The sequence below is a fragment of the Scomber scombrus genome, chromosome 11, assembly GCF_963691925.1.
Source record: "Scomber scombrus chromosome 11, fScoSco1.1, whole genome shotgun sequence".
Taxonomy (NCBI): domain Eukaryota; kingdom Metazoa; phylum Chordata; class Actinopteri; order Scombriformes; family Scombridae; genus Scomber; species Scomber scombrus.
Window position 1 is genome coordinate 20,974,744 of NC_084980.1, and position 24,283 is coordinate 20,999,026.

Here is a 24,283-nt window from a genome sequence, read left to right on the forward strand (position 1 = left end):
GCAAACACACTGGTTCATAAACGACAGGTATCAGATCCCCACTGCACGGTTTTCAGAGCTCGCAGGACTTTGAGGGAGCAGGAATGAATGGACACAGTAGCGAGTGTAGCCGAGTGAATCCGAAAATCCTGCTGACCGGCCGACCAGACCTGTGTGTGTTTTCTCCCACAGAGGCACAGAGAAGCGTGACTGGGAAGGGAAAAGACGTAACTACTCCCTTACCTTCCACTGCTCCTTTCTGGAGGGTGGACTGAGTATACAGAGTCGTGCTTAAAAGAATTAACTTGCACGAAAAAAAGAAGAAGAAAGAAAAAACATTTACTACTTGGGAAAGAAGAAGCAACATTTCTTCTCGCCGTCTCTCTCTCGTATGCGGGTAGCGACACTGAACACTTGAGCGGAGCTGACGGCTGGTGAGATAACGGAGGAGCTGCCACGAATAGATCCAGTATCAACGAGCGGGGTCGACCGGGATAGGACCTCGTGTTCCTCTCTGGCAGTGGACTGCTACCTTTTTTCTCCCCCCTCTCGTTTTACTCTCTGGGCTTCTAACTCTTCCGTTTTGGCTGATAAATCACTGAGGTGGATTTTCGGGGCTTGCTACAAAACTGAAGACGGGGACTAAACGGAGTGGTTCAGAGAAGAAGGAGAGAAATGCCAACAGCGGTGACAAAGAGGAGATTCAGTAAGTGCAGCGTTATCTTTTCTTTCTTTTTCTTTTTTTTTACAATGTCCCCCATTGAACTTGAGACGCAGCTTTTTCAACGTTGCCATTAATCAACTTGCTGAAATGTTGGTGAGGGCATTCATTTGTGTGTGTGTATAACGTGCTTTAGAGGATAAGACTACTTAGAAAACGCTTTAAGAGGTTGAACGGTAATGGTAAAATATTGGAAGTCAGCTCCGTCTGACAAAAACACTCGCTAGCTGCAGACAGACAGCCACGCATACAGTTTGTTGCTGTTAATATTTATGCTAACTCTCAAAGGCACAGCGAATAACTTTGAATTTAATGCCAAATTTAATGAGGAGGGATAATAATTAGCTTTGAAGAGTGTCATAGAAAAATACTCAGGTCGCCAGTTTTTATAAAAAAAGAGACGGGTTATTTGTCTTAATCACTCATTATTTCATGAATGATTTTCGATGTGCAAACCTGCGCAGTGTTGGCAATAAACTGAGCGCAGGCACTTTTCAGTGAGCAAATTGACGCAACTGTTAGTCTTTGCAGGGATGAAAGATTCAGTCAAGCAGAAAATCAGTCGAGTATCACTAATACAATAATAAATAAGAGCAGTAGTGGTCTGTGTAGGCGTGAGCTAATCGTCATCTAGTTTTTCTTTTTGTCTAATTGTAATTATAATGGCTTGCTCCTATTTTTTTAAACCTTGTATTAAAAATGAGTTCCTATCCATAGGCTGCAGTTGCTCTCCTTAAACCTGGCTTTTCACTTCACGAGAGCGCGCATGAGTGCGTGAGCATGTCTTGCGTGAGCCTGAGCATTTTTTGGACTGTCTTTATTCTCTCTTTATATATATCATTACCAGAGACAGGCATTTGACTTCTTGTATGTCCATCTTTTGCAAAAGCTTCTGTCATGTAGGTGTCATTCATCTGCCCTTAAAAATCACTATTGCTGCAGCACTGGCTGTGGAGACAGGTTTTGATGTCATGATTATGCACCTTGTAGCTGAGACAAGAATCATACATTTCATCAATCATCCATTAGAGGATTCAGTTGTAACATCTATTTTGTGACAAGCTTTTCCAGGTGCGCCACTTTATATAATAGGCTAAAGCAGTCTTCAGGTCTTGAATAGATCTGAAACAGGGGGAGCATTTTTTTTCATTGGGAGGATATAAAGATTTTCAGCATTGCATCAAGCCTGCAGCCTTGTTTGGTGTATATTTAAAGAAAGGATTGGAAGCAATTTTGCAGGGTGAGTGACATGCTGAAGTAGCCTCATGGCTATCTTTTATCAATACATGAATCCGATTATAGCTGTCACAGACACAATGAAGAGACCTAACTATGAGCCAAACTGTAACAAGATGATAGAGGGTGGGATAGTTTCTTGGAATTGCATCAGAGGCTTTCTGCAACTGAACCCTAGGCCCCACTGCATGTTTAGGTTTCTAACCTTCAGCTCCTGCAAACTGTATAGAATGTTACATGGTGTATTTCTATTCTAGATTAGGGGTATTTTATAATAAACAGTCCTATAGGCTGTATCCCACATGGTGCTAATATATGAGGCCTCAGCCTACTGTAAAAAAAAAAAAAAAAAAGTGACGTTTTTGTAGCCTACCATTTGGATATCTGATACTGTTTGGATCTGAATAGAGTTACCTGTTGTTATCCGTTGGATAGATATTTCATCATTTAAACCTGTGTTGACAGTACTGTTGGCTTCCATGCTACTGAAGCATTAAGGTTTTGTTCAGTCATGTTGGTGAGTGGTTGTATGGAAGCTTACTGTGTTTATCCTGGCTTATTTTCCTGTTTATTGTCTCTTTTTATGGCCCGTGAAAGCCATTATTCCATAAATCTTTGACCTTTTTAATGTTTCCTGTATATTCTGTAAAGTTTTTTGTTGTTGTTATTTTAACTTTGACTGAATCACTGACATTTATTTGTGGATCAGTGACACATTCCTGCAAGCTACTAGGTCTTCTTCAAGATGAAAATGATTCAAGAGAAGACACGTGACTTATTTGGCTAAATCCCCATGACTCCTGAGAGATTACAGGGTGGCACACAATGGATCACTACATCGCTTTCTTCTTTTGTTTCCTGCCATAAGAGTCAACAGTTCATCCAGCCTTTCAACTGGGATTTTTTTTTAAAAGGATGTCTGTGAAAGGATGTCTAGGCTCTTAGCTGTTGACGTCACTGGCTGTGCATATACACTGGCAAAAGCAAGGCTGAGAAAGGATAAAAAACACTGAAGCCAACATTGAAACTGACATTGAAGCCACCTCACCTTGAACTATGATTTTAGAGTTATTTCAAAAGAAGGTACAGTGAGATTTAAAGGCCAATCTAAGTCTAAAGTACATTAAGCAATATAATTGAAGAGTGTGAATTAATAAAGAATTAATTTTTTCTCAACTGATCATAATTAGAGATAAAGTCAAAATAAGAGAAAATAATGTTATAATTTCCTAATTCTAATTAAAATCTGTCTTAAAATATTCGATAGTGTCATCCAGCCCTATCGTGCTCCCATTGTTTTGCAGATACATTTCACACATACGCAGCAAAACACCAACAAATTAATGTAAAGCAGAATTAGGCAGATACCCTCTCATAATTAACATTCAAAAGAGAGCGCTCAAATGTTTTAATCACTTTGAATCCAGCCACACAGACACCCTCCAAACACAAAGAGGTGAGCCCAGAAAAGAGTCCAGTCCTATGTTGGTGCTGAGAATAACTGCCCCCCCTCTCTCAGACACACTCTGACCAGTCTCACACACTAACACTGCTTTCCCAACACCACTGCCAGAGATAGAAAGCAAAGATATAGATCCTCACCAAGATCAGCCTCCGTGACCACAAATTGGCAATCGAAAAAGGATGACACAAAAAAAAATCATAGCAACCAAAAGAAAACTGAATATGTGGTAATTGTTCGACAGTTGACACTGAGACACAGATGCACCTCCTCCTACAATCTAGTACACTTAGTGAAATAAAGAACATTTGCTTAAACATGCTCATCTCTGTATATTCAGAGAGCTTAGTTTTTAGAACTGCAATGATCAATGGATTACTTGCCATACTATTTAATTAATCACTAACTATTTTGATACTTGCTTTTTTTCATGGCGTATCTGTTGTTTTATTGTTTTTATTGACCAGAATACATCACTGGCCTGTGTGAGCTTTTGTATGTAGTAGTGAAGGGTATTTCCTTGCAGGCCTGGTCTGGGGCTAGTCGCCAGAGCATCTGCCTCAGCTTCCTAGTATGCCGGTGCTCCCTGATAGTGGCCGGGCTGAATGGCACTGTTATAGAGCTCAAGCTCCTCTGTGGCCACATGCTGAAAAACCACCAGGCACAACCCTCTCCCAGCTGACGCTCTCTCATGCTTTCCATATGGGTTAAATCTTGGTAATTTCAGGGCCCTGCAGTTCTAATGAGAGGTTTTGCCCATAGTGTGTTGGTCTGTGGTGGGCGGGATCAGCGTTTCTCCAGTTTATAGGGGATTTTAACTACTCTGAGATGCCTCACTGGCCCACTGTCAGGGCGTTGGCACAGAGAAAGAAGAACTCTTTTTAACCAGGCAAACTGGTTCAAACTGGTTGTGTGATCGGGCTGTTTGGTATGGGGGGGGGGGGGAGACACATCAGGATATGTCTCTCCTGCATCTATAAGGACACCGTGAGCAACTGCTATTGTCTTGTTTAGCATCCCATCCCCACATCGGGACAGGGTGCTCTTACAAGCACGCATGGTGGATTTTTAACAATGCTTGTTCTTTAACGTCAGCAGCATAGAAGCAAAGAGTGATTTACTACTCTGTCTGCGAGGGTAATGTAGGAGCAATTTGACTGCTGATTGAAACCAGGTCTCCCATTTCAGAGTCCACTGGTGGCATTATAAACCATTTACACCAATGTTTTACAGGGCACCCCTGCAATGGGGAAAGTGGAAACAGACACACGGCCTAAAAATGGCCCGTGCTACGATGGGAGGTCTATTTTTATCTATTCCTTGTGCGATTTGTTGTTTTTACTTAAGATGATGTTAGTGTTGCTGAATGAAGGAGTGAATATGGATGACATTGAAAGGTCAAATGTTCGGTTAATCAGTTCTCCCTGTTTCTCATTAAAGTGGAGGGACCTCTGAGACACAGCGGATCCATCTGGTTAGAATTAGCCTGTGCTGCCTTTTCTTTAAATGCAAGAGCTTTTTGTCGAGCCATTATGTGTGAATCAGAACTGGTGTCCAAACTGTGAGAATTGGCTGAGGCAATTTGCTGCTTCAAGACCTAGTGACATTTGTGCACTTGTTCTGTATCAACATATGTTAGAAAGTATCCATTACATAAATGGACCAAGGATCCATAATTATACTTTTACCACCTAGGCCTTAAAAACACACAACTCATTACAGAGTGCTACAGGAGAGCAAGAGGAGCAGACTTCTTCAGAGAGCGAGGGCTAATGAGCAAAGGATGTTGAGATTTAATGATTGGCCATTTATGATGTCAGTATTCTGTTCAAGGCAAGTCAAGCTTTGTTAATGTAGCACATTTCATACACGTTAAAGCAACATGTACTGCATCTGCTTTACAGCATGAGCCTCTCAGCAAATATTACTGATTATAGCTTTGATTGTGACGTGCATGATGTGTTGATTGACACACTATGGACACTATGGATGTCATACGTACATTTAATGTGGTTTTAACAAAGGTTAGAAGATGGTCTAAATCTGAATTTTGATTTTTCTGTTTACCAATCATCATTACAATTTCTACCATGGATAAACTGACACAGGGAGGAGCTGCAAAGATAAGATATCAAAGACGAGAATCAGATAAAATCCTCAGCTTTATTACTTGCCGACAACTTGAAAATATCTTTGCTCTTTTTGCCATAGAATAGATTTTCTGATGTGAGCAGTGCAACCTCTAGACGAGTATCATACACACAATGTGGAGTTAACCACCCATTGGTATGCATGACCAAGTCTGCAGTGAGATGTAGAAACTGTTGCTATCCATCTGCCATCCCTGTGATCTCAGATGGCCCAGATGGCTTTGCATTCTCACCACACAGGCCATCTAATTAAAACTTTTAACTTTTAAAAATAGAAATGTGAATTGTTTATAGGTGTTGTTATTGTTTTATTTATCCTAGTACTACAAATGTTTCTTATTTCTGTTTGTACACGGGTAATTAGCCTCTGTCTTGTATGTAGAATAGGCTTAGGCGGTATCACTGTATTACGGTATGTCAGGGTACATAGAGATCCCGAATTATACTTCTACAGTGAAAAAATACAGACTCTTGAGTACACTTGGAGTTTACGAGGAGCACTTGAAGGCAGCATGTAATAACCCCTCCAAGCTAGCTATTCTAGTCTTGTTAAATTTGTGGTGAAAGGAAGTCTCGAGACTTTTCTTCGTTTGAGCTGATATTCATCTTCTGGCCTTCGGTCAGTTTGTTGCTGACATTTATTCATCTGTTTCTCCGCTGTGGTACCAGTGGATGAAGGGTCAGAGACAGTGTCAATTGTTTTATATCGGAATTTTTGCCTCGCACCTCTACCTAAACATTCGTATTCATTGTGGGTTTGGTGGGGTTTAGTTGGTTGATTGACGCATATTTTTGTGGGTCGGGCAGTGTTTATTGGCCCTTATAACGGGTCAGGTCGGTGCACGTATTAAAAAACCCCACCTTGCACATCATCACGGGACAGTGTCATTAATGTCATATATGCTACAATGACTTCCATCACCAGCAGCTCAGCTTTGACATTTTTTCAATATATACTGTATACCCTGGTGAAATGTCAGGAAGGTATGAAGGCATGAAAAAATACATACCGCCCACTGCAGTTGTAAATATTTGAGATATAAACATTTGAGGATACACTGAATCAATTTATCTACATTTTGAGATGCAAATACATAACATTTTTTGTGGTACTATCTATGCTATTACTTTCACATATTGCAGATTAATGTACTGAATTTTTCCACAGTGTTATTAGCAGATTGCTCATTCAATCAGCAATCAGAGTAATGCATTTTGTCTTGGACTTAACATGAGTAATTTAAAAGTGAACAACACTCACAACAACACAGTGTTTAGCAAATAGTTTTACGGTTTCAGACGTCATTGGCACTCTAGTCCAGCGATGTGAAATTCAATTATTGTTTTTGTCCAAACAGAATAATTACAGGTTTGTGTGTTCTTAATGAGTAAGGTGCTTACTCATAATTTGCCTGCTGGTAGGGGATTGTTTCAGGGATGTTAATGTTTGTTTGTTTGTTGTTGTTGGTCTGTCAGCCTGTCGGTCCACCACTTTAATCCAAACTGAAATATCTCATTAAACTATCAGATGTATTGGCATTAAATTTTATGTTTGATGTTAGTGATCCCCTGAGCTGTACTATAGCGCCACTAGCAGGTTGACATTTTTGGCTTTTAGTGAAATTTCTCAGTAGTTGTTGGCTAGATTGTCATGACATATCCATGTTGCCCTGAGGATGAGTCCTAATGACTTTTGTGATCTCTGAAATATCTAGACATTCATAGTGCCTAGAGGATGAAGTCTACTGTCTGGTGATTGCCTGACTTGTCCTTAAAGTGCCACCATGAGGTTCAAATGTTAGTTTTTTGGTGAAATTTCTGTTTGATGGATTTACATGCAATTTGGTAGAAATATCAATGGTACTCAGAGGATCCCTTTTTTCCCCCTCTATGGTCAAAGTTTCCATTTGATCTGACAAATATCATCTATGGAATATCAAACATTGCACAAACACGTTGCTTTTAAGCACCAAGAATAATATCATTCTGCTACTAAATAGAGTAAGTTGTAGCTTAAAATAGAGGAAATGGTTAACAGTATAACATAATTAATATAACAAGTTTCACTAATTAGTATCGTGAATGTTGTTTTTTGTATCAAACTGGATAATCAGACTAGGTAATGTTGCTCCGATAGCGTTTCTCTTCTTTGGTCTGTCACTTCTCTACTCTGTCAATGATTATAGGGTATTTCATTCAGGAAACTCAGATACCAGTAAAATGAGCTCCCGTGCTGTTTCCTTTGCTGTGGTCTCTGTGGTTGCCGTGGTCACACAGCGATCCATGGAGGTAAGTTGAAAAAGATGAACCATCATAACCTCTGATGGCAGTGGCTCAGACCCTGTGCATGTTCACGAGACCGTCAGCCTCCCTCGCTCCCCTTGCTGCTGACCTCGGGTATGAGGGCGTCAATAAATGTGGTACTGATGGTCTGCGCAGATTGATGGCAATGCGCGTTCTTGAGGTATAACAACACATCGTACCATTTAGTATCACCAAATGCAGCGCTTGATCTGATACGTGTGATGAATCAAACTATTGACCATGCAATTTACTGCATGGTCAATAGTCTGCTGAACAATGCAGTCACGTGGTTGTTCAGCTGAAGTGATGTCTCCTATTTTTGACACCACATGTGGCTGTTTTTGGTTGTTATTGTAAAATGCTGCTTTTGTTTCTGGTTATCCAGTAGAGAAACCACTTCTGATGGGACAAAACTCCATTGTTACATTTTCAGCTCTGGAATAATATACTTTTATATTTTCCTATCATTGAGTGTTAAAGTAAATTGATAATGAAAATATGAGACTCATTTTCAGGTGGTCCTCATTTTTCCAGTGCTGAAAATAGCCTATTTAAAATCCTGATGCAACTGTAATACATCAAATCTGACTGTGAATTGTATGAATCATTAGAGCCCAAATAGCCTTGTGTCCTCTGTGGGTTATAACATCTTATGGTAGACATTCTGTATGGATACTCAGCATACATTAAGGCACAGAAGACTAACCCTAACCCTTTAAAAAAAAATCATATCTTGTGTATTGGTAATGTACCAGGGAGACATGTTACATGCGTGTAAGACCTCAGTGCCTACCGCATTTGCCCAGTCAGCAGAAGTGTATAGATGATGTACTCTTTCATTTCAGACAAACGCTGAATGGGGACAAATGGCGCAACAGCTCACTGGCTGGTGTCATTGGTTTTGCTTGTCACTGTCAACCAATCCTTGTCACAGGTTCTCTTCTAATTAGAGAAACACACACAGACCATCACACAAACACACACACACACACACACACACACACACACACACACACACACACAGGCGGTACCTGAATTGACGCAGAACATTACATGAAGGTCAAACAGTCAGCCGTCTTATCAAGATGGACTTAAATGTCACATACGCCATGCTTTTAAAACGGAGGAAGAAATTTGATAAATGCACACAGGTTATGTTGATTAAATATCGACTGCAATGAACAATGAGACAGTTTTTCACACTGAGGCTGGCCTGGATTCTCAATTTTCGTGAACATTTCAGCAGCACATGATAGCAAATCTGCCATTTGAGAGATGGAAATCATGTTCTTTTTGTCATGCATTTACTTGTAATATTCACTATTGACAGTTATAATGATGCATAAATATTGATGAGATGAGTCTGACAGTCATAAAGCCATTCTTTATGTTATTAGAGAAGGAAATCATGACTTTGTGTTCTCATTTTATTGGAAGGATGTCAGTACACCACAGCTTTTGCCTGTTTGTTTGTTTTTTCTCTAAAAGCTCCGTTCCTCTAGGGAATCTCTGTCCAAGCCATTACCAGTTTTGGCGAGAATATGGTTACACAAGTACATGGGCGGTTGGAGTATGAAATTGTGTGCACTTTGAAGTGCAAAAATCATGCTGACTGTTAGGAAAAAGAATTACAAATCAGTAGCGAGGCACTTTGTCAGGTAGCTTATGGTAACGGTTAAGCTACTTCCTGACTGACAGTTGAAATCCACAGCTGAGGGCAGATTTGATCACACTTGCATAAAGACTGTCTAACAACAATTTTATTTTTGCATACAGAAGAACAAATTACAGTAGCTGACGATGTGTTGATTGTCACAAATGAAACCTCTGACACAGGATCCCTCATTGGCAGTAGCCGGTGCTGCTAAAGCACAGCAGTGTATGGCAGAAAAGTGCATGCCTTGCACTCCGTCGGCCCCGCTGATACGGCAGATGGATAGGATTTTAGGAAGTGTGGGCGGGGCTCTTTGGCAGTGAGGGACGGAGATGACAGCTCATCGTCCGTGGAGGGCTACCAAAGGCCTTGGCTCTGAGCACCTACTGTGTCCTCCTGACAGAACCTTGATGCCATCAGAGACCATTAGTGTTGACAGCGTGTCATCATGTCACACTGCAGCTCATGGTCAAGCAATGAATAAGTAAGAAAAGTAAATAAAGATGGCACACTTGGAAATAAACAGGATTTTGCTTGTTCCTCTCATGTACATCACTTTGACTTAATATTTTGACTGAGCCACATACAGGCTGTTCAGATGATGCTTTATTTGCAATATTTCCCCTGCTGTCCAACTGCTGTCTGGGCCTGTGGCTTTCTAGAAAGCCTCTACAGTGTTGGAGATGTTTTTCAAGATGCAATGATTTGATTAAACCCGAATGTATGACACAAGTGAAGACAAGTGACTCTAATAAAGCCATGTAATGCAATAAGTCAGTCAGTGACTGAATTAAGGGCGGAGAAAGGCTTAAGAGGGTGCTGTTCTCACAGCTAGGCCTAATTTTCCCCCAAAAATTGAAAGACTTAAGTCTACTTACTGTAAATAATTTACTCTCAGGGCTTGTGCTTGTCATGTGTGCAAATGAGTTCACATGGTTGGGCTCAATGAAAACACGTACTATATGTTTAAGTTTTGTTGTGTTGCCATGTGATGAGATATGACATTGTGGGAATTTGAGTTTTTTTCATGAGTTTTACTGCATATTTTTAAGAATACATTTTTCTCAAAATCCGATGTTTTAACTCTGCTCCAATGCTTCTTATATAAAGCCAACCTGGCGTCCCATTACATAAATTAATCACACACTATTTTAAGTGAGAAAATTGCCAAGAGATAAGGCTGAAATTTCTAATACTTTCCATCGGTTTTACTGTTCCACTCTCTTATCTCGGTTAAAGAAGATGAAGTAACAGGGAAGGAATAAGCACTGTTACTTCTGAACTTGCTTTTAATGGAATGTCCATGCAGTGACTGAAATGATAAGTTGTTTCCTGTGTCCTGTTTATATATAAATATGGGATGTGATGATATAAATGACCCAATACACAGTTTCACATTACCAGTATTTATCAGACTCACAATAAGTACGTTTCAAGGTTACACACTGTAGTGCAGAGCTGGAATCATGTAAAATTTTCCTAACTGTAGTCAGGAAGTAATGGAATATCACAGCATGAGGTTACACAGTGGTTTGGGTTGGGGAAGGAGGGGAACCTATTTAGCTCTATCTGTAATAAATAGGGCTGTCACAGTGAAGGAATTTCCCCTGCAGTAAATTAGGGTGGCTCAACAGCGCACTATGTGGTCATATGCAGTTTTAGTGCCTTTTTTTGTATGTGTGTGAAAATTTAAGTATGCTCGTCTTATTGTGTGTCGGCCGAATGGAGCAGCAGTACCTGACAAACAAAGAAAACACTTTAGATTGTGTTGTGGCCGGAAACAATGCTCGCCTTCATCCGAGTCTTTAAAATTGTACGCCTTTAAATTGTATGGTTGGTGGGAAACTACTTTAGCTTGCCGTCTGCTCAGCTGCACAGTGATACAGGAGAGTTTAGATATAAACTGGGATAAAATATTCACACAGACATGTTGTTGACTACCGAGTGTCAACAGCACAGTTCACCCCGAGCTCAGCTCTGTCATGAGGACTTGGTTCCATGTTAGCTTGTTAGCCTGGATGCTAGCTGGAGGAATTTCGTGCAAGGTTTTGCAGATCCTCATGAGTGAAGACTCAGCGTTGTAAGGGGAACGGACTGGTGGATCTGCCGAACACTGAACACACACGCATTGACGTGTAAAACAAGAGGAGCCTAGACTCATGAAAAAAAAGAACCGTAACATAGCACATTTGTGGCGGTTAGCTTGTGTATAGTGTTTTGCAACATTGCAGATATTGCGTGTCGTTTGTGGACATTGGATAAAATGCTGCTTTCCATTTCTACAAGGTCTACAGTTTATTTTCTATTGAAACACAACTATGTTGAGTTACAAATTATTCAATATTTATTTTTATGGGAACAGATATATAAGTAAAACATTCACTGAACTGACTAATCTCAAATATAACAACATTTACAACCTAAGCTTATTTCTAATATTTGTTGCAGGAGGGAGTTTTATTAAAAAGAAACCTCTACAATGCCATATAAAATAGAATTATGCAATTATATGTAAATAAAATAAAATAAAATCTGAAAGGTCAACATGAATTCATGTCTGTTTAGAAATTAGTATTTATTATATTTATTACAGTTTACCATATTAGACCCCTGAATGGAGAAAGCTTTCTGTCCAAAGGCGTCAGGCTTCATGAAAGGACATTTTATAAATCCCCATAGATATCTCAGAGTAAATGAGCCAGAAATGCTGAGATGTTTAACCATATCACTTTTGGAAAACCTAGTTATGTGCACATGTGTAGACATGCACAAGGTATTTAGTAAATTTAGTGTCTTTGTAAAAATCTATGTAATTTCTTTAGACCGAGGCATAGTGAGACATGACTTTCAATTATGCTATAAAATGAAGCTTATATAATAATAGTAATAACTATTGACTATAGACTATATACAGACATTTTTGCCAAAAAGGTCTTTTAGTCTCATAGTCTTGGAAAGTAGGGTTTTCTTTCACATAATTGATTATAAACAACTATTTTTGATAAAGATCCATTTTAATTTGTTTTATAATAAATTATGATGAAGATGTACTGAGCAGGACATTTTAGTTTAAAAATTATCTATCCAATGGCGACACTGTTTCTAAATGGTCTCATTGAATTCTTGAGATTATATCATATTTAAATAACATATCTGAACACAACTAAAAAGTACAGTGTGGTTAAAGCTCGGAATAGGACAGACAGACTGAGACAGACTCAGTCTTTGGCTCATTTGGACTTGGACTTCTGTGTGTCCAGTCTGTGCCTGTTTCTATTTCCGGCAAAGTGTAATTCCTCAGCAGTAATACACACACACACACACACACACACACACACACACACACACACACACACACACACACACACACACACACACACACACACACACACACACACAGGCTATTCAATTATGTCATTTAATGAACTGATGCAAAACCCATATGGAGTATGCAGTTCCTATGAGCTTTGAAATACAGTCCTTATCCTTTTAGGTATTTGGCAATATTTTATTCCCAGTTTACTGTGGAGGTGGCACTGCCCGCTTCTTTTTCTCAACCTAAATATTGTCAGCAAGGAGTCATTACTACTCTTAACTTGATTTTTGGCACTCCTCAGTCATAGTTCCTTTGTAGCCACCTTTCCTTTCTGCCTACCAGAAAGAGTCAAGAGCCCCTATGGACACAGCAAGGTGATATCCACGCTGCAGCTCCCTCTTAAAAAGGGTAATGATTCATGAGGCCAGCTCTCCTGTCCCTGGGGCGGAGAGGAATAGCTGGCATTATCTTCCGCAAATGGGTTTGAAAATGCTCTTGGCCAGGTTGACCAAGGCACTGATTTATAGCTCAGGATGCGCTGAATAGTTAGCTCTCTTTTCTAGCATAGGTATGAGCCCCCCCCCCCCCCCCCCCTGCATTCACAAAAACGAAACTCGCATATATACTCACAGCTCCACACTTCACTGCTTACAATCTGTGTATCATTAGGTCAATGTTAGAAAAAAGATGGCAAGAACTAAATGTATGGTGCAAAAGTTGTGAGTGAAAGAAGTAGCTCAGTGTTCTTAATGTGTCAAGCAAAAGTATTAGCAGTTTTTCCACCTCTATCTTTCTATGTCAAGGCCTATATATAGATATGAACCTTATCCTTGACAAGGAAACCACTGTACTCCTGAAAATGTTGCTGTGTGTGTCTTCCTCTAATAAGCGTTATATCTGTGCCCAGCAGGTTTCAATTCCTACTTCTAGCCAAGTTAATATTGCCTACCATATTTGAGATAATTAATTGACAGAGTAAATTGAAAATGTTTGAAAAAGCCGGACTCACTTGAAACAGCATAGATTTATTCAAGCCTCCAATTGCCACAGAGCAGTTAATGTGGCAAACAACTTCACTGAGCCTCCAATCTCTTAGTTGGACAGACTTTTAGTTGTCTGATTCCCACACTGGTTCTCCTGCAGTACACAGAAACGGTCTTTACGCTTCACACGCAAACAGGCATCAGTCTCACTTAAAGTCAACAAGGATCACTAACTGACAAAGTGTTAGTGATAGTAATGACGAAGCAACCTGCATGTTTTCACATCAAGCATGTCCTTTCCTGTGATTGTGTTTAGCCTTTTCTCATCAGAATTGCAGAGACTTGCAGAACCAGGAGGGAGGGCAAGCCAGACTGCAAACAAGGGTTGCACAAACCGGATTTGACTAACTTTGTGAAGCGTTTAAAATGCAAACTGACAGAGAATGTTTTGAGCCAACATCACCTGCTTCTAGTGGCACAGTCCGCCCCATTAGAAAATTCCCAGTCCTGTCTCACCATTGTTATATAAGATCTCCATAAAGGCAGAGAGGGAGCTCACATCTCGTGTCTCTGAGTAGCCACAGGGACTTTCCAGACCAGAGGATCACCAGCAGTTGCTTTGGGTTTTAATGAGTGACATCTGAAGTCTGTGTGTCTCCGAGGTCTCCACATAGTGTCTGTCCACACCATCATCCATCTTCTAAATCTCCCTGAACACTGCCCCCCCCCCCCCCCCCCCCCCCCCCCCCCCCCCCCCCCCCCCCAACTCCCAATTCCCCCCCATCAGAAAATCACTTTTTCCGAGCTGGGTGTTAATGTTTCTAAATGTTGTACTTACAAGTGGATTATTTAAAAGGCTACGTGTCAGACAGATCTTTATCTGGCGGCATGGAAGCTTGACTTGGACTCACTCTGCTTCCTTTCTCTGCATGTTGATTAGCTTGTTTTTCTCCCCGTTCCTTGCTTTGCTGTGTAGTCGTCTGTGCTAACACATCTCATGTGAGCAGGGCATAGTTAGAGAGCTCACACGGAATGGTTAATCCCTCTCTGTCTTGTATACTTTAATGTAATGACATTGAATGGAACATAGGAAGGACTACAAGGCAAATGTTTTATGCATAAAGTAAACAATATGGTGATATTTCCCATTCTGGATCAATCTGAATTCTGAAGCTACAAATTATAGGATTTATTTTGACTGTAGTGTGTGTGATTCTACAGAAGATTCACTGAAACCTCTTGCAAACACATCTGTTGTAGCAGGTTGGTTGTATAGAACATGTAATTAGGTTTCTTTCTTTCATGTGATTAATGCTTAGTATTATTTTTGGTGTACGAACCACTGATTACGGCTGAAATCGTGAATGCACACAAAAATAGAGTATTTGATCCTTTTCACATATGATTAGGTAATCACACGTTTCCATGTAAAGGAAAATCAGTGATTTATTTTTAAACTCATCGAATGTTCGAAAATGATTGCGGAAAATGTGAAAAGACTGTGAACTATGTAATAGTGCGTTCAACTGTTTTTCTCCATTTCTGTGTTCAGGATTTTTTGGGTGGGCCTGAAATAGTGGCTCTATGGTGTAGAGGTTTTACTAGCACCCCCCACCCCACCTATATAATTACACAACCTCATAATTACTATTTTTACACCGGGTAGTTTTTACAAATGTTCATTGGAAACAACTGGGATTCACTTTGGATAATCCGTCACTTAAAAGCACAGTGTTAGAAGCAGTTGCTCCAAGGGTGACGGCCACAATGAAGCCACAAGTAACCTTTCAGCAAAGAAGTGAGTAATGTTAAGTGCACCAAACTCTATTGAAAAAAACAGCAATTTGGTATAATGTTTATTGGTAATGGATCTCTTGTGAACATTTCAGTAACATTTTTACTAAAATGGGTCCACATTTACCTACAAAATATGTTGGCTCCTAATGTAACTCTGTTTTCAAAATATAATCCGTGCTGCTTGCCTTACCCTTACAAACAAGGCCTATTTTAAAATGAAAAATATTTTGACAGCCTCCCCATGGGGTGTGTGTGTGTGTGTGTGTGTGTTGTTTTAACGATTTATTATTATTACTAATACTTTTTTTTATGCCCTAAGGTGATCATTGTATTTGACTGCAGTTCTCGTTCTTGTTCTGTGTGAGCTCACCAAACCAAATTCATATCAACTATGTTGAAATGGCAGTAAATTATTGAAACCTTGAATAAGACCTATTTTAAATTGTGTATTATTATACAGGAGTTTGGTATGAATGTTCACCTGGGCCGTGCTTTCAGAGAAGACACTGTGGTGTGACAAACTCAGTACATATTTTAATATTGCTTTACACAGACTTTTAAGTTCTCAGGCCGTATACATTTCACTCAAATAAGGATTTTGATCAGCTTACTGTTGTGTGAAAAAAAACATTGTTGGCAACTTAACCTCTGATTACAACACTTGCTGTGGTGTGGTGCTTTAAAGATAAGGAGAAGCAATGCAATATTTGGCAGAAAAAGTGCATTTATTCAGTGGTAGTCAGGTATTATAATTTAATAGGAGTAACCCTTGTGATATATTTTTCATGTTCTCAGTGAACACTTTCAAAGTAAATGGAAAAGTGCATTGATAGTGGTATTCATGATTGCTTTTCATATGTCTAACTTAGATGTGACAGAGGGAAAAGTCATGACTTGCCCACCCATAAAAAGCTTATGAGATGGGATTTGAAGTGAAGAGCAAGGGACCTGCTGAGAATCTTACCCAAGGCAAATGAAGAAAGCTGCTCTAAGTTTTTGTTATCTTTCTCTCTTGGAGGTCGAAAAAGATCATCAATCTTTGATTTTAGAAAAGCCCACTGTAATATTTCAGCAGCCTTTAAAACTCCTTCCCAACCTTTTTTTCCTCTCTCTTTTTTCAGTTTATAGTGACACTGACTTATTTTATAGTCAGCTCTTTGTTCTAAAAATTGATTATAAAAAATAAGGCTAAGGCAGCACAATCCCTTAATAACAAGGCACCAGTCATGTACAGCAGCAAAGCCAAAAAAGAAAAAGACAAAAAAAGAGTATTTCTCACTTTTTGCTGCTACAAGTCTTATCTGCGTTTTTGTACCTGCACAAAGCCAAGACACTTTGATCTGATCTGAAAGTAATGTTCAAGCATACTTTATCTGCCAAAGGAAGCGCCGCAACCAAACAAACAAACATCAAAGTAAAGTCCAGCAAGTTGGGAAATAAGTATGATTAATTTAATTGAAAAATTAATTGGAGTGCTAATTGAATCCCTCTGAGGTAAACGTTTGGATGTTATCTGATTAAAAAGGAGGAACGAACAGAAAACCGTAAGACACTGAACAGTCATAGGGTAGTTAGTTATAAGGGGAACAGTTGCGTCACTCAGTCGCTCATCTTAAATGAAATACAAAACAATAACCTACAGAAATATTACGCCTGGTGTTTTGTACTATTAGTGGTTCACTTATGTTAGCAATCTGTACAAAGTAAACAAAGTAAATGTCACCATTGATGCCTCATTTTTCATCCATAGAAACACAGTCAATGAGTAAAGTTGTATGTTTTGGTGGTTGATGATATTTTAAACTGTCCAGTATCTTTTTGTTATGCCCACATTTTAATACTTTAATTTTGTGTTTGAATCCAATCAGTATACATTTCCCTCAATAATATATCTCCACTGTGCATACTTAACTTGAAGGAGGTCAATATTTGAAACATTTTTGACAGCTGCAGAGCTCTGCATTAACAAACTCTACGGTTACTGCTTTCCTTTGATGGTTTCATATTATATTTGGTAAATTCTTGCACAGTGCTCAATAAGTGTCAGTCTGACAAATGTAGCAGAAGTTGGATAGGATTTGAACAGCCTGTCTTCGTTCCAAGCGTAAACAAATTACTCAAAGTTTAAAAGCAGTTTCCAACCAATGGCAAACTGGAGGCAACCGCCACCCACTTCAAAACGACTCCACTTGCATCGCCCACCAATGAACACCAATAATCATCATTAATTGTAACCACATGGTTTCTCGTTTGCATCACAAAATAACGCCTGTTTGGCTCAGATCCTGTTCCAGGACATTTATCCGACTGCGTTGGAAATTCTGACTAATTCTGGCTTGAGTGATCTGAAGCTAATGGTTTTGCAACTACATTTGTAGCTGCCCACTTGTGATTGGACTGCTCAAGGAAAATTAAAGTGCTGAATGGGAACAAAGTCTTAGATGCAGGAACTTTCCACACTGTGGGGTTAGGGGAGTCAAGGTCCCAGGTTTTTGGTTGAGAATCAACAATCTGGAGTCCTCCAAAACGCCAACAAAGAAAAAATGATTTATAAGATAAGCAAAAATAATTTGTGGTCGTCTGCATATTCATTGCTGATTCATTGTCCCATTATTCAGAGGCTCATTTACATTTTAAGCAGAATATCATGGTCAAGGACTGTGTGTACTTCCCCCCCTGTGGGCCTCTGGGGCATTCCAATGAGTTTAGTCTTTGAGGGAAGAGATGGGGCTGTTGATTAGAGACAGTCTGACCTGTGGTGGTAGCAGATGAGCAGTCCTTCAAACTTAAAGCTTCAAAAGGGAACCGTGTCAGCGGCTGACCTCGTTCAAACTAAATTAAGACACCAAAAAGTTTGCCTTTATTTTGTGATCATCATTTAACATGCATTAATAACTTAATTGAGTTTGTCAGATCAATGGATTTATAGTACTGTGAAGTTTTAAGGAGAGGCTGACCTTTCAACTTGTGATTAGTGTCTTGCCAATTATCTAGCTCCTAGTGGCTTTCATCTGCAGCATTTTTTGTCACAGATGTTAAGTGGCAGTAAATGTTTGTCAATAACGCGTCAGTCCTTCTGGCTTGATAAATATACAACATGTGTTGTTTTGGATGTGTGACAACCTAAATATCAGCTGTGTGGGTGCTAAAAAATTGTGAAATGTCTTTATAATTGGTTGTGAGATCACACTTTCCTTGGTGTTTAGCCAGGGACAATTTGTGTGGATTGCTTCAACATATAGAGCCATGCTTAAATCCTCATATATTTGAAATGTAATTTTCAGGGCTACAGAATAAACTGATACGTTGGACAGCCATATGTTTTGACAGTGGAGGCACAAATCAATAAATGATCCACTGATACGTTGGAAAATGTGATTACTACCACATGGTTTTTCCAATGATGGAATTTTAGCAGGTAATTACCACCAATATTAGTTGATATTGGACTCAGTCTGATGTTTTTTAAAAATAGAAACATGTTTTGTTTTTTTAATTTCTCATCAGCATGTGCAGAAGTGAGTTTGGTTCTTAACATATTTGTGTGAGAGCATCCTCTGTTGGCTCTGTGTTTATAACACTCTCTGGTACTGCTAAGCACCCTAGGCTACAAAATGATGAATTCATTGTTGCTTCCTCTTCACTGTTGCATGTTTTATAGCGATGTTCAAGGACCATACTGATGTTTTTGCATGTTTTAGCCCAATCTTAAGTGTGCTTGTGCTGTGCAATGTACTGGAGCAACTGCACTTGCTTCATTCATTGGCCTGCGTGGTGACTGACATTTGCAATGGTATGTTGTGGTCTTGGGAAACAATATATCATACTTTTGTTGTTGTCAAAGAGAAAAGGAGCAAAGCATTATTATACAGTCTACAGGGCATGTTTATTGTATGTGTGTGTCTTTTTGGGCTTTCCAGATATTGGCTTTCTGTTTACCTAAAAAAGATGAATATCAGTGGACAGTCAGGAAAAGAAGTGTGTTTGTCTTCTCTGCAGCTTGTGTTCATAGGAATTTTAATGTCAGGATGCACTGAATATGTTATGGCTGTGGATTTATCCTTCTTTACAATCTTTTATGGTGTCATTGCACATAATTTAGCCTAATTATGTTCAACCAATGTCAAAATGCACAATAGTGATTTTTATAGTCTACAGAGGCAATAATAGCAATACTTAATTGTTATTGCTGAGATATTCTATATTTATACATTATAGTTTTAACATACTTTACCATACAAGGCTTAGCTGTAAGTGATACTGTATTTTCTGTGCAAAGGCAAAATTGTAAAATTGGATACACTACTGTATTTCAGCAGTAAACCATCATCCTTAAATGAAATCTAGGGTTCGTTGTAGCAGAGTTCGGAAATCTCTCTGAAGTTGAATTGGCTGATTGACAACAGCCGTTTCTAATACTTCACAAGCATTGGCTCACAGCTGTGTGGTCAATAACATCCAATCACATTCATGCAGGTGTGCAGCGTGGACATGTATGTTCATGTGGAGCTGCTCGATTCTGGTCAAAACTCAATTCTTACAATCATCAGTATGAACAATAAGTTATTAACTCAATGAAAAAATGCAGTAAAATGATTTTATCATTGTGAAGTGTAATTCAGTAATCATATTCACTGCTTAATAAGCATTTTGTCTAGTGGAGGCTGCAATTCATATGAATATCTCCAAAGATGAGCTGAATACAAATCCTGTGAAGACTGTAGAGCGTCAGACAAATTACCCTTATACAGATTAGAACTGCAAAATTAAAGATTTCCTCTTCCGTGTGGTACATGTCAAGGTTGTCTCTGTCAATAAGCGATGGGAGCGACTGACACTTCGGGGTACACGCTGGATCTTAAAGAGTGCTGTGGCAGCCACAGGACAAGAGCTCAGTAGGTGTCCGTCCTGAGGCACTTCTCCCCTCTGGTGCTCTGCTCCTATGTGAGCATGTGCTTCTTCACATTAGCAAGAGCAACAGTGCAACTGCCATTTTACTGAGCTGGTTAAAAGGCCTACGCAGTGTTTGTGTGTGATGCTTACACAAGAGGAGCAGTGAGAGCCTGTGTGAGGACTTGATCCTCCAGCACATGTCAATAAACAGACTGGAGAGAGGAGGATTATATTGCTCTTGTCAATCTAGAAAGTCAGGAAAAATATATGGCAGTTTTGCCTGAGGATGGCTGCAAATAAATCAATATCCTGGCTGCTTTTTACGTCTGCGTCTGTATGTGATCTTCATGTAAGATTGGATTTCACAATAAGAATTGTCTTGTGGCTTGGGATCAGTTGCTTGATCAGGCCTGAAAAAACTATTTGACTTGTTATAAATACAATCTTCACCTCTTTGTTCTGTTGTCTCGCCCTTTATGTAACCAATGAGATTTGACACTAGAGCTATTTTTTGATCTAAATTATCACATTTTAATATACTGAAAGAAAAGTATTCAGTTTTTTTGTAGAGGCATGAGTGGAGCCTGTCTTACAAAATACATAAAAAAACCATTCAATTATCCCACCAAAAATGATATATGTATCTTACACTCAATGCAACAACTAAAATAGATGCAAATTGCAAATACATGTCAGTGGGAGTGGAAGATATTTTAATTTGAGCCAAAAATTCACGCGTATCTCAGAGCTGTATGAATGTAATTTATGGATGTAAAGAGAGGAGAGGAGGAAAAGGAGAGAGACTGGAAGGAAATAACAGGTGAGCAGTAAGTTCAGTCAGAGGCTGAACTGAACACAAACACACTCCCTCAAACGCAGTCCTGTTGTTGCGTGTTAGCTTACAGCTAATCTACAGTCATGTATTTTGGCTGTTTGAGTGAATAAGCACGAGTGACCCAGCGGTCAAGCTTGTGTGGGTAATACAAGGTGAAAATTCACTTCCTGTTCAACCTGAACACACTATTTTTCTTCAGCTTGTGTGTTTTTCTGTATTTTATTGAAATAAGAATATTTAGTGTACTAGAAGTAAGTAGAAAGAAAGAGGGAAGATGGAAATTAACCTTTTGGAAATGTTTAATGATCTACACATACTCTAAAAATCTACTAAAATGGGTATAATTTAGATACAGATGTCAGTTCTAACCCTCCTCCTCGCCGGCATATCTGAAAATGAAACATAGTCTGTATTTGTTGTGGTTTCATGATGCATATTCATTTTTGACTTAATTTTAATTATAGTTCTGTTGTGGTTTTTTAATCAAAGCTTTCCCCCACAGACCTATTTTAAAGTTAGAAGAAAATCAGCTGAATGTTAATTATTCCCTATGTTTTGTAAATAAGAACTCTTATGAATGATAGGATGTGCAGTTCCATGTATTAGCGCCACTGATCTGTTGCATCATCAAAAAGGTTCAACCACTTCAAGCTGCTCTGATACAATAAATGTTTAACATGTTGTGCTGTAAATTGACTTGGTTCAGCACATGTGGAGAGAGAGAGAGAGAGAGAGAGAGAGAGAGAGAGAGAGAGAGAGAGAGAGAGAGAGAGAGAGAGAGAGAGAGAGAAAATGAGTGCATAAAGGAAAAATGTAATAGTTCTCGGGTATTTTTGTGAGCTGGTTTTATTCGGTGTGTTTTTCCACATTAAAGCAAAATTTGAATATTGAAATTTGTTCTGACGGCTTTACTGGATGCCACCTCCGAGTTAGTCAGAACATCATGTCATTAAGCAACTTTGACACGCAAAGAAATAATGCATGATGTTTGATTGTGTAATCACGAGCAAGGCTGAAAATGATGAATACCCTATCATGTGCAAGATGTATCTGGCTGAGTTCTGAGGAAAATGACTGCACACACAGACTATTACTGCAAACACAGAGTAAATGGCTGTATTGTAATTTGAGCCAGCAGCACCTAGTCTGTATTTTGGCAATGCAGCTTCTCACACCCCGACATCAGGTCCGATTCATTTACTGGCAAAACGGATGTTGAGACTAACTAGCCTCATGAATTGCTATTCTTTGTGATTTTCCATGTTACTGCTGATTACATTTACAGAAAGGGTTCTATCTGTTAGGTAAGAAGGCTTACTCATGAAATACAAAATGTGCTGCAAGGGCCAATTAATATTATGGAGTTGTTAAAAATAACACATTTTAAATAATTCACAGTCAGTTAAAGGAACACTAAGGGGTTTTCCCAGTGATTTTCCCTAAAGGCTCAGCCCTCCACTGTAAAACAGCCAACCAGTATAACACAGCATTCATCTCAATGAGTAATTCGGTAGGGTCGCCCTCAAAAGTCGATGAGTCGACTGAAATTCTTCTAGTCGAGCAGCCATTTTTAAATTTTTTTGTGCATTACAATAACAGGATAAAACAGAAGTTTACATAAATGCAAAAAATGTATTCTTGTCTATGTTTATTTATTAGTTTTATGTTTAAAGAGAATTAAAGAAAGTGTCCCATCCAGTTAAACAAGAGATGTCAGTTATTTCATAGCAGGCAGTGTCATGACTTATTTTAAACCCTTTCATTATTTTATTAATTTACAGTAAAAAAAAAAAAAACAGGCTCTAATAGCTTGATTTAAACAGAAATACTATATAGTAATAGTGCTGCGTGTCTCATTATTCTGATAAATCCATATGATAGCACAGCATTATATGTCAGCAGTTCAAATAGGCCACAAGTCAAATGTTGCATCATATGCAGCTGTCTTTTATTGATTTTTAAATGCTCAGAAATATGTTCCCATGACTCTGAAGCATTTGACTATGTTAATGTGCTCAACATCATCACTGAGACTCATGCCAATGAATTTTTCGATTGCCAGATGTCTATATGAAAAAAGGAACAAATAGTCAAATCTCTGTGTCGAACAGACAAATCCGATTCAACTGAAAAAATTGAGTACAGCCCTATAATTTGGTTTCTTGTGTGTCCAACTTGAAAACAATAAACTTCAGCTTCAATTTCAAGTCCATCGTCCATCTTCAGAGCTTTCCATCTCAAAAAAGGCAACACAAATCTTCTCGCCATCTTTTTCCAGTCCCGGTTGTTCTCTTCCATTTCTTTTTTTCCTTTTCCAGGTGTAACCGTCGCACCTATTGTGACAATCAGTAGGATACAATGACCTTTTATAATGCCAAGCAACACACTGAAAAGACAAGGAACCCTTTTAATACCTCACTAGCGACACTTGAAAAAGTGTATTTCTAAGGCTTCTTCTTTTCCTGTCCACTTCTGCTCTCCTGATTGCCGCCTCAAGTTGTTTTGGCATTGCTAAGACAATGAGGATGTTTTGCAGCATTAAACACAAGAAAATGAGCATTATCCTCTGGGAACAAATAAAACTGAAACTCGTGGCACTTCCTAATGGGCTTTCTTATGGTTGAATGGCAAAAATACCTTCATAGGAAAACACACACTTTGATAACAAAGATGCAGAGCAACAAACTCACACCACGTACACAGAGCAGGGTTAAAGGACTGGTTTCAAGTGTCGTATCACATCAGAGATTTTTTATGGGATGTTCGTCTTGATATGGGATGGCTCATGAACCGCCCCAAGATTTGTCCCATCAATCTACTATGAGTTGAGAGGAGGCTGTCTGCCATTCTTCTCTTCTGGCCCTGTTGGGAATGGTGATTGGATCCCAGTCAACCAGCAATAGATGGATTGGCCTTCAACCAAGATGATTGAGTGGCAGTGCCGTCTGCGCAC

General features: G+C 39.1%; 1 protein-coding gene across 2 annotated transcripts in view; it reads left to right on the forward strand.

Moving 5' to 3' along the window:
* Window positions 1-316: 316 nt before the first annotated feature.
* LOC133990931 (receptor-type tyrosine-protein phosphatase F) overlaps window positions 317-24,283 on the forward strand; it is a 177,747-nt gene continuing 153,780 nt past the window's right edge. For both annotated transcript variants that reach the window (XM_062429355.1, XM_062429357.1), the window contains exon 1: window positions 317-685. The gene's annotated coding sequence lies outside the window, so the exon portion shown is untranslated. The remainder of the gene's footprint in view (window positions 686-24,283) is intronic.